This window comes from Sipha flava, unplaced genomic scaffold (genome assembly GCF_003268045.1).
Source record: "Sipha flava isolate LNK unplaced genomic scaffold, YSA_version1 37_pilon_pilon, whole genome shotgun sequence".
Lineage (NCBI taxonomy): Eukaryota > Metazoa > Arthropoda > Insecta > Hemiptera > Aphididae > Sipha > Sipha flava.
Window position 1 is genome coordinate 2,514,178 of NW_020273087.1, and position 12,647 is coordinate 2,526,824.

General features: G+C 30.2%; 2 protein-coding genes across 4 annotated transcripts in view; one reads left to right on the top strand and one right to left on the bottom strand.

The window, feature by feature from the left end:
* Positions 1 to 12,647, bottom strand: part of LOC112688115 — a 56,471-nt gene that overhangs the window by 26,419 nt on the left and 17,405 nt on the right. The window lies entirely within an intron of this gene.
* Positions 1,650 to 12,647, top strand: part of LOC112688113 (proton-coupled amino acid transporter-like protein pathetic) — a 41,993-nt gene continuing 30,995 nt past the window's right edge. The window contains exon 1 of the mRNA XM_025561142.1: positions 1,650 to 2,173. The gene's annotated coding sequence lies outside the window, so the exon portion shown is untranslated. The remainder of the gene's footprint in view (positions 2,174 to 12,647) is intronic.

Genomic DNA, 12,647 nt, shown 5'->3' on the forward strand with positions numbered 1-12,647 from the left:
AAATAGGTGTTTATTAAAATGTTTTAACTATTTTTTTAGATATTATGCGGAAACTATATATTTTAGAAACTATAAATAAATAATTAGTACTGTACCGAATAAAAAAGTGCTGTATTTGCATCTAGTATAAATTTGCAGTGTTAAAAGTATTATTGCTGATAATGTAATTATCATAATTTAAGAATCAACACCATTGTTAAATTAATAATTATTTGCGAATAATTCACATTCAATGGACGCGATAAGACATAATGACTTTAGTGTTCAGGAGAAATATGAATTGTGGTTTATTTTGTTATGATGATTGACGATTGATTCATAAACATATAGAAATCTCAGACGCTTCACAGTAAAAAGTAAAAAGAATAAATGGCATATATTTCTCATGAAAATCGCCTAGTCAATTGTTTATTTTTTTTTTTTTTAAAGCTAAACGATTATTATTATTTATTACGTTCTACCGCAGTCTGTTATCGGTAACAAAGTTCTGTGAATATATCTTTATAACTATCCTGTCTGGACGGTACAGTACAGTATTTGTGCGTACGATATTTTTTATAGTATCACATCGAGTCGCGTCTAACAGTGCCGTATGCAGTTGCAAGTTGGATTATCGTTTTAAATATCAACATTGGGTTCGTGTATTCCGGGTCATAACAAACTATACGGTTATTATATATTATGTACCTTTTTTTATTGAGACAATAATAGCGTTTCAAATGCGGTAGTATGTTATCATAATTGTATTACACTGTGCGGTCGTCTGCGTTTATTAAATTCATAGTTTCCATACGATTAATTAAACGTTCGCAATTCAATCGCCCCTGAGACTTTCGTTCAGAATCGACGGAATTGCACGTAATCAAAACCGCGTGTGGTCGGATAATAAGTATAATTTTCACGGACAGTATTGTTTTCCTCTCGTGCGACGATGCGCATGGTTATGGGTTCTCAAATACAACGCGAATCGATATTGAGCCTTAAATGATATAGATTTCCTGCGGAATCATGCGAGGGGGAAGAAGGGGAAAAAAAAATCCCCGACACTTTTGGGTTTTCGCAAACGTCCAACCGGTTCTGTTAACGCGCGCGCACGATTCGGCGATCCCAACGTTCGTGCGCGTATCGTACAATTACGATATTACGTAATTAGTCCGAGCCGCAAACGATAATAATAACGGTTATAATTGCGCTATTGTAATGATTAGGTACGTTTCCGTTCGATAAACTACGTCGGGATAACGCGCACGTGCCCGTCGCGACCAACACGTTCGGATCGCACCGCACGGCGGCGTGTCCACGCGAACACGTGGCCGGCGATTTCCCGTGCGAAAAGCCGATGGTGGATTTCCGCGGCGAAAAAATCGATACGGAGGATATACGATTCGCGCCCCGCGGCCGCGGCTACGACGACGGTGTGGTGGTGGTGGTGGTGGTCACGATTCACGTTTCTCGCGGCCGCGGGTAGCAGCACTGCGTTGCGCGCGCATCGGCACTGCTCGCGTGCTAATACTACTACTACTACTGTTACTACTACTACTACTACTACTACTATAGCACCGCGGAGCGAATAATTCCCGTAAACCACGCGAGCGTGTACACGGCGAAACCAGGGGCTCTAAAGTGCGTGAAACGACCGCGCCGCCGCTTCTATTTCCAGCGGCGTCGTCGTCGCTTAGAGGAGGTTATAATATCGTGCGCGCGTGTGAACCGTTTCGCATTCGAACGTGTACCGGCACGTCGTCACCGTCGGGCCCTGTATCGCTCTGCCTTACTCGTATCATCCCGCGTTCTCTTTCTCTCAATCACTCTCTCGTCCGCTGCCGCCGGCCATTCCATCGGCATTCCCATAATAAACAATCGCGTATTTATTTTTTCGATCCCCCCACTCCACCCGGCCACCCACACGCACACACGCGCCAGCGGTGTACACGTGGTTTTTTTTTTTTTTTATAATCGTTTTCCCGCACACCGCACCACCAACGGATCCGCGGTCCGACGGTACATGTCATATCGCGTGCGACATTGCAGTGTTGTCGCGGAGAGCAGTTCGATCTCGCGTTCATGTTGAACATCTTTTCCGACGAGCAGGGGCATCGCGCGTAGTCACGACGAATCGGTCAACTCAACGAATACGACGGGAACGCAACACGGAAAGAACAACTCCGTTCAGGTACATTAACAAACGCGCGCACACACACACACACACACCGTTTAAATTTATTATGACGTTCACTCTTGGTTTATAATAATTTTTTTTTTTTTATTATTTCTTAAATTTTTTAATTTTTTATTCACAATCAAATGTTCGTTAGTCAGTGATATTAGTTTTTAGCGAATCCTATGATCCGTACGCTGAACGTCGTGAACGAATATCGGTAAGGGGGTGGATGCGCGTGTGTGTCCGTAAAACGTACACGTGGGTATCCCCATTCACGCGTCAATACTCTGTTTCCTACAATACGCTACACAAACGTCGTAACTCACAATACCTACCACTATATTTCCAATGATACGTACCATAACTTTATTTATTCATCGACTGCGCTTAATTATTTAAAAACCTATATGTTCGCGATAGCTTAAAATCAATAAACGCTTTGTGTTTTCTGATTAGACGAAAACTCTTACATTTATACACGTTATGGGGTGTGTATTATTAAGATTTTTTTGCTGACCACAATATGACCACATCATATTTTTATTCTCTTTGAATTGTACATGTATAATCATTTATACCTTCTAAGACATATACGATACCGGATAATACGTTGTTATTTTGAAAATGGTATTGAATGAAAAAAATTTGTTATTTAGTTGATTATTAAGAATTCCACACGTGTATGACGTGAAATTATGAATATTTTGTGGCCACGTGGGATTACGATACCCTTACGAAACGCAGACGAATACGTTTGTATCGATTTTCTTTATGATACTAGCAAACGAGCGTCCGTTTATGGAAATCTTTGGTGGGGGTAGGGTTAACATTTATTACACTGATTAATAAGTTTAAAAAAAATTACAAAATAATAAATAAATAAATCATATATTTCCTTAACGTTTAATTTAAAAATATACGTATGTGTAAAATATCACAAGTTTAAAAAAATTAATAATTCCTTATGACCCCGTTCTCTTGACAAATACACACACACATATACGATTGAATTTATGAAAACATTTCGAATAAAACATCAAATGGAAAACGATATGAATGTTCGAATGTTTAACATGTAATATATTATTTTTGAGAAGTATAAGCCGCAATGACGTAAAAATTCTCTTCAATATTTCACGAAAAATATCCGCTAACGTCCGTGTGATATCGTTTTCATTCATCAGACTTTTTCCCACCTGTCGGCATAAGGTTCCAGTAGTTTGGCATTAGCCGTATACAACGATTGTGTTTGTGTGTATATGTGTTTTTTTTTCTATATGCCGTTTTCTTAAACAGTTTTTACCGTAAATTCGTAGGTTGTTTATCGTACCACCTCGTAATTTATTTTACAACTTGTCCCAAACTACAGGTAGGTACGTGCAAATTTGAACATATATACTGTATTTACCTGTAAGCCCGGTACATTTTTCGATAGGAAATATTATACCAAGAAAATGTATTAATTTATGTAAACTGTTCAGTATTAATACCAATTTGCTTATAAAACACATAAACATAAAACGATGTATGTACATAAATTATTAAATTATCTCTATTTAATTAAGGTACGTAAGTAATCTAATATATTTATGTATAATATACAATACAATATATAGAAATTTTATTATTTGCAGGTATACTTTAACACTTAATTTTAGATGTATAAAAAACATATACGAATATAATGTATATACATATATATACATACAAATCCTTTAATTAATATTTACATTAATTTAGTTATAATTATATTTTTTATTTCTATAATTCGTGCTCGCTGCGATCCCAGTTGTGAAGTAATCATTTTGGAGCAGCGTCATTGTGTAAAGTACCACGAGCATTGTACTATTTTCATGTTATTTTATGATGACAATAAAGATAACTAATACTATTCGTTAACATAAAAATTGATTAGTACACCTGTATGACGAGAAATCGTACGTTTCTCTTAACTGTTTGCTTAAAGCTAGCATGTATAGACGAAAAAAATACTTGTTTTATTTTAATATTATTACTATAAGCGGTGCAATACGTAAAGCTAGCATATTTATTTTTTCGTGTGCAAAAAAACGGTCTGTTCTTATTGTTATTTTTTTTTTTTTTTTTACTGGCGCCGATTGTATAATACTTTTACGCGTATTACTATATACATCGCAGACAGCATTGTGTATCAGAGCTGGTCAAATCCGTTAGGGTGACGTGCGTTTATTGGGACGGACGTACTCGGTAAAAATAAATCATGGTGGTGGCAATAATGACGGCATGAAACTCTTAAAACCAACCCCTTCTCCACCGCACGGCCACCACGATAGGTACACGTGCAATACAACAACCCCAAATCTGGAGCTAACGTAATTTCACCTAACCCTCCTGTCGAAACAATAATAAAAATGACGCAACATTGATTTATATGCCGTCACGTCGATATGTGCTACCTGATGTGCCAGTCTTAAAATTATTTCACGACTTATTTTCCTTAATCCTCTATTTTCACTCGTTATCGTATATGGAATTATATTCAACTCTTATTGTCACAATTCAGTAAATTAAAATTTTAACTTAAAAACTTTGTTCATACAAATTGTTCAATAGTCAATAGATTTTTACCTGTAAAGTATAAAGTGACGAATTCTTCAAAATGCAATACGCTCTGTAACCTTTGATATACTAGAGGCACTCGTAAGCACCTTTTACCGGGGCGGTGTCCCGCTAGAAACATTTGTTAGGTACATCTTGGTTAAATAAATTAAAATTTAGTGAGTACACCAGTACATCTATGAACATATTCAGTGATACATAAGCAACGTTTTAACGTTAAAGCAGTTATAAGTGGAGCGAAGCTAGACATTTTTTCGGGACAGGTGTGTTGTACAAATTAATCTGCCCCGATAAAATGTAAATGTTCAAATAGCCTCTGATAATCAGAGTCTGATTATAGTAAAAAAAATCACTAATGTTAACATAATGTTACATTCTCACTATACGTAAAATGGTTGGCCGGATAAACACTAAGTAGGTTATTAGTGTAATCAATCGTGTCATTGTTAATTCTCATACAGTCAAAAACAATATTGTACGTATTATCTATTTTGTGTGCTGTCTCTTGCGTCCTGTTGGTTATCGTAAGAATTTTCGAACACCGAATGTTTGTAAAACGCGGAACTTAACACTGCCAGTTATATACGCATATGTTAGTGTTATTCTTCCTCGTGTGCACGTTGCACTCATTGCTTTAGTGATGAATCACGGGCAAATAATCACGTCTTGAAGCTTTCTACACACATACGTACCGCCATTGATTGTAATACGTTGTGTACTACGTTGGGCACAGGTTATCATTGGCATCGAGTTCAAATCCGCATTTCCCGTGTATGATGAGCAAATAACAATAATTTAGTAATATCAATATTTCATGTCCGTCAATAATCAATTGAATCGCGTGATGATTCGCCGAAGCGCATTTAAGTTAAAGCATTAGTTTTTTTTATTTTTCATCGGCGCGATGGCGAATCATTATAATAATTGTTATCAGATTTAATTGATGCCGTTCGAGTATGTTTTAGTTATTGCATACTTGTATACTGCTGTTAGGTTTTAATATCGAAAACTCGATAAATACTAGTTCGTTTAATGGTATTACATCAAGGTGCTATCGTCCCAATCGTCTAGATCTTCACCGACTTTCCGTTTGATAAACGACCGATAACCAACATTTTCCCATTAAATACGATTGTGACGCAGTCAGTGTAGTGCATTGCGTTCTAGGTTTGTTTTGAATTATTTTTATTTTTTTCTATTTTTTTATATTCAGTAATTTCAGGTTACTGTAATGTTTTATAATAATAACCACAACAGGTTAGATTTTAAGTTTCAAATTATAATAAATATTCGTTATTTCTTATAGGTTTATAAATAATTGTTGATTTAAATTCTAATCAACATATTTGGTATCATTGAAATGCATCCGTTTCTTCAGTAATGTACTTTCAAACGTATGATGTCAATTTTGAGATGTGTAATTGTAGCGTAGATTCAATTGATTATGCATTAGATAGTTCAACTCTGATATTTATCGGTGAAATTTTGTAATTTTCGACTTATGTGATGGAATCTCAATTTCAGTATTACTATAATAATAAATCGAAAATCGCATACTTGCATCCAATTTAATTATAAAATTTTATGGTTTTGATTTTAAATCATTTCATAGTACAATATTTCAACGTGTAGTACCTACATGTAAATATTTTTTTATGATCTAAACATTTTTCGTTTCTACCGACTACTGCTTGCGCTTATATAATTTATTTAATTATGTTTACTAATCGGTCAATTAAGTACCCGATAATTTAAACAGTTATATATTATTATTGTTACGTTTGATTTAGTTTCGATGAAAAATACTTTTGAAACATTAATAATGATCGTTCATTGTAAATTACTATATAACAGTTCATCGTCTGATTTTTTTCTAAATTAACTGTCATAATATTATATTGACTATTTAAGTAGCTATTTATTGTTAACAAAAATTTTAATTTTCGGGACCGATTATCGGCAATGATATCTTTAAAATACGTAATAACTTAAAATAATCGGTTTTAAAAACTATTACATTTACGTTATCATTTATCTATTTATATATTGATTTCCGATTTGTTTTATTGTTCTTACTCTTCTTAGTTTATTCTCTGGTTTTATAGGAAAAAAAGCAGTGGAAATTAATTTTCAGGATTAAAGATTTACGACTTGTACTTATTGCATATATGATTTGATTTATTACACAGGAATAAAAATACGATATCAAATACTTTTTTATCTGAAACAGCGGCCCACATTATAATTTTTACGTGGCTATAAACTGATGCGAGTTTTTGTTTGGGCGATTCTTCCTAAATTCTTCCTAAAGTTGTTTGGTAAAAATATTTGGAATCAAAGATTTTATTTAATTTTCAGTAAATACGCAGTGATCATACAAATAATTTTAATTTTTCCAAATACGTTGTATTCATTGATGATCCTACGTTATAATGATACGTGGACATGAAACTATGCCTTTCATTTTGGCTACATTTATTTTTATTATACTTTGTCTACTGCCTAGTGGTTGAATTTGTCTCTTTACAACAATGATCATTCCATATACGAAATACCAAGAATAAAGGTTATCTTTGTGCTATTGTGTCTTGTATTTATTGACGAAGTAGATTTCGTAATATGTATTAAAATACAAATTCAAATATATTTACTTGATGATCCATAAATACATAGTTATACAAAAATCATAAAGGATTTTAAAAAAAAATAATGTATATGTATAATGCGTAGATGATGTCTTTATTGAATTTTAACAATGAGACACAAGAAGCCAACTATTTTATGTTTTACATAATTTGTGTACATACCAACTACACAACCGTAGTTGAACATTTTAAATACTGTACATTAATTTATTAGATTACGAACTTCAATAATGTTGACCATATATTTTTTAAGTTAATATTTATGTAATATTATATATATACAACAAAAACATTTTTTAATGTTCATAAAACATAATGTATTTTTTATTTAAATATTCAATTTTTCGCAAGATTTTTTGCAACTTGTTGGTTGCCAAAAGTTAAGAGTTGAATTTGCGATGTTGTATAATATTTTTATAATAAATATTCCATATGCATAGAGTGTTACCTATAAATCATAGGAATATATTTATTTTTGGTACTGTTCGGAAATATTTTATTTATTCTAGAATAATGAGAATACACTATCACCTGTAAATTATTTTTTTATTTTTTTTTTATAATTTTCTATAGTTAATAGTTTTAATGATTCGATGTTACATACAATTTTATGTAGATAATATAAATTTAGAAATTACAAAGGTTTATAAGTTTAAGTGTATACGTTTGAATTAATTTGCTACGCTCGAGAATTAAATGCAGCATTAAATGTAAACATGAAAATAAGTGGAAGGGTTTCAAGGGCGTATTTGAGTTGAAGCCATGGAGGGGGGGAGAAACTAATTTTTCTTTAATACAAACTTAAAAATAATTTACAGTTCATTACCTTCAGCTCATGTTTCTTTTATAATGATAACATATTATAATGATAGACTAGTAATTTATATTCTTAATTATTTTTACATTACATTTTTTAAAATAAATCAATGTATTGTATTCAAAAAAAATACGAGCCATGGGGGTGAATGCCCCCTTCCCCCCTCAAATACGCCCTTAAATTATTTAAAAAATCTAAATGAACGACAGGAATAGACACAGAGGATACGATTTACTACGAGATGATATGGAGGTACTATTTGTTTGAGATTAGGAAAAGATTTCTTGGATTAGCAATCGTACAATACTTCAGTAGGTATTTTATTTTATTACTATACGTATGTTAACCCTAATAAAGATCTAATGAGATAAAAAAATAAATTCGTGTACGGCCTATCGTAAAATCATAATATTATGTAATGAAGTACTTAGTAGAATAATAAGTAACTCGTTACAGCGTGTAAGTACTCGCATAATTAATTCAGTGTAAGTTATTCATTAGCTCTTATTACATTTGGATCGTAGGTCCATGATCGTGTATTGAATATGTGTATATGTATTAATGTATTAAATATATGGAAAATAAACCCATAGTTTAATTACGATTACAAAATGTAATGTGCGATGCCTGCAGTACATTTACACATAACATTATATGTTTTCCTCTTTCTGCTGCGTAAATATTGATGTTCGGCCAAAACAACGGCCGTCTAGATAGTTACCACGTGGGTGAATGCCATTTGACCTTACACTTATTATAGTATATGTTCGCGCATTGTACGCGTGCAATACATTGGACATACCTTAGAGAATTTATTCATTTATTTTTTTATGTATTGTACCCAAACTCAAATAAGCTATATATGTATACGTATAATACGTATTCGTATAGAAATGAATATATACTTTTTGTATTGTTATAATTTACATAAACTACAGTTATAAAATGCTGTGTGCCGAAAAAACTGAAAAAACTCTTAGTGAGATGCAGCGCGTTTTCATGAATGTCGAAAAACTGGTTTTCTATACTTGAATTTTTGATTGTAAGTTGTAACAGAGTGAAACGACGTAGGTAGTGGTTCGAAATCTTCCCATTTGATAGGCCTTATATCGGGAATTTTAGAGTTTAGACACATGCATGAATAATATTGCCTATGCATAATTTATGTATTAGAATAATAATATATGCATTTCATGTTTGACCGATAGTCTACGATGATAGATGATTATGGATGGTTTTAGCTATTTATTAACTTAATGATTTTCATCTGTTGCATATTTCTTAAGTAGGTTTAAAAAGTTGAAAAAAATCATTAATGATTATATGAAAATACGACGGGTTTAGTTTATAAAACTCAATAGAGTATTTTGTTTTTAAAGATAAAAATTAATTCCCATTATAATAATATAATTATCTTTTAACAATTTTTTTGCCGTCACCACTTGTAGAGCTATATGTGACTCAAGATTTATATTTTATCAAAAATGTATCAAACTTGTCCACCTAAGTAAATACATATTTGTCTCGAGCTAAATGTTGTATAAAATAAAATAAAAATTAGACGTAATAGGTTATTGCATAATACAAGCGAGAAAAACGTACTTATCGCATTTAGTTTTTTATGTCAATAATGATTACTCATCTGTTATTTTTCCTTCAGAATTATTTTAAGTTCTATTTGATATAAATCATTGTATAATAAAATAGATATACATTTGATTTATGATTTCTCTATTCAATATTATTTATTTAATTTGTCACAGAAGTGCGTATAAATATGCGTAGTTAATTGTCTTGTCTCCTGGGTTATTATAGTTCAAAATCAGGAATTAAAACAAAAATATTAAAACCACAACAGTTGTTTGATGACACAACTAAATTATTTAACAGAAAATTGATGTATAATCATTACACTTAATATCACAAAAAAAAGCTTACAATCCAATGTAAAAAATGAAACTTATATAAGATTTTTCATCATATTATAATACACTTATTGAAGTTGACGTATTTCAATGTTTATGTAACACTTTACTTGATAAATCATGTTGGTGTTTGGTAAACTTGATATACCAATACTATTTGAACTTGTAAATATGCATACATGTGTAGTAAATATATGTATCTTTTATCAGTGTTAATTTTATCATTAATTATATTACAGTGTATTAAAATATAAGTGTGTGTTCCTGCTTATAAAGTACTACATTTAATTAATAATTTATTTAAAAAAAAAAAAATGTATATAACGTTTTATCTAACAAGTGCTTTTTTTTGACAAAATGTTATGATAAGATACAAAAATATTAAAAATAAATTCTGAATTAATCCAATAAAATATAATAATACATTTATACTTTAGTTCAAATTGTAATGTATTTAAACTATATATTTAATATGTATATGTTAACATACATTCTTAGTAAACAATTGTTTAATAAGAAAAATTTACGACACAGCAACACGGATATTAATTAATTTAATTTATGTGATTTACAAAAAAATCAAATTAAGACATTTAACCTTCATTTAATAAATATTTACCTAAACAACTTATGCATATGAACATTGTATTTTATAAACATTGCAATTCGACTGTAAAGATAAAATTTCAATTTACAAATTATTCGATTGATAAATATTATTTAGTAATGTTATGTATAAGAATTTAATTTTACACTATATTTTATTCTATCAGCTAATTTTTTAGTAGTTTTTTTTTTTAAATTAAAAATAATATTTTCTGATTTTTACTAAAAAAAAATTTGCATTTTTTCCACTTATCTAATGAAACAGATCTACCTAAGTAGGTAAGGATTTTCTCGGTACGAAGAATATAATCAGCAATAGGTATTAGTTTTATTCAGTAAAGCTGCGTAAAATTAACAAATCACACGTAATATCATTGCTAAGTACGTAATCTAGTTTACTATTTTAATCAAATCTTATTTGAAAATAACTAATTTATGATATTTAAAAATTATTTCATAACAAACTATTGTGAATTATAATTTTGATATGGATTAGGTTTCCATTTATTTACGTATTGTATGTATAATTTATCCTGGAATATACATTGAGTGTGATAATTGGTTATCATGTGATGTAGTTCTTATGCTTTATCGATTAATCATCGGACTGAATTCATTACATATTACTTAAAAAATACAATTTTTAGATTTGTAAATAGTACTCATATTTTTTAACGTTATGATGTTCTACTTCGGCGTGTTAAATTCATACTGAACAGTTTATTCTATGAACATTTTTTTTTGAAATTTAATGTGTTAGTTATATCAGTGATTGATGAAATAGTTTGCATATCAATGTTCCTATTCATAACCAAGTTTACTCTATGATTTGTGTTCTATTCTTAAATTATTTACAGAAAAAAGTAATATTATTCAATTTAAGCAGCATATAAGCTGAGTATCTTACATTTTTACACAATGTTATTCTAATAAAATCTTGTTGGATTGAACTTTATTTTTCAATTAAATGAATTTAATTGCTTTTCTTTTTATTTGTTACTAAATTAAATTATTACTTTACTCAAAATAATTTATCTGAAATACGAGTAAATCAGTTTTTGTATTAATGGTGAGTTTTTTTTTTTTTTTAATATTTAATAAATAAAAATGAAAGATTTTGTATTATAATTATAACTCAATTACTACTCTGAAATATTTAATAGTTGTCGAAAATTGTAATTATGTTGATTACAAATGTTATACATTTAAATAAATGTACGAAATTTGTTTTATCTTATTTAAACATACTATTAAAAAGTTAATTGACCATAATGTCAATAATCTTACCTGACAATTTTTGTACGCTGCATTACAATAATAATAATTTGGTTCATAATGTAAGTAAATAAGTATGATACTAAAGTACTAAAAATATTATGATAATAGTAACTACAACAACAAGCAGTTTTCAAATAGTATATTATTATGCGTATGTGAATATAAATTTAAATTATATATTGATTACTAACTTTAATTACTCGCGTTGGTAAAAAATCTATAACAGTTGACAGTATTAAAAAAATATTATGCTTTTATAATATTTTCAAAACCTTAAGACTAGCCGTAAGATTATGAGCTACTTAATTATTTACGAATCAAGTGTGTTAATAAATAATTAAGTTTATTAATAATGATTATCTGTGGTGAATGGCAGGAAATACGATTAGCTTCCAATTGATGGATTTGATTTGTAGAAGAATCTGAAATGAGATTTTCTTTCTTACGAATTCTTACTGTAATGTTAATAGTTTCAATATTAAGGTCCATACGGAGAGGTTTATGTTTAACAAAAATTAAGGAATAGAAGTAATTTGACGTATGAATATAAATATAATACGATAATATTTTGTGCGTAATTAATACGAGTAGGTTGAATGTGTTGATTTTGATTTATA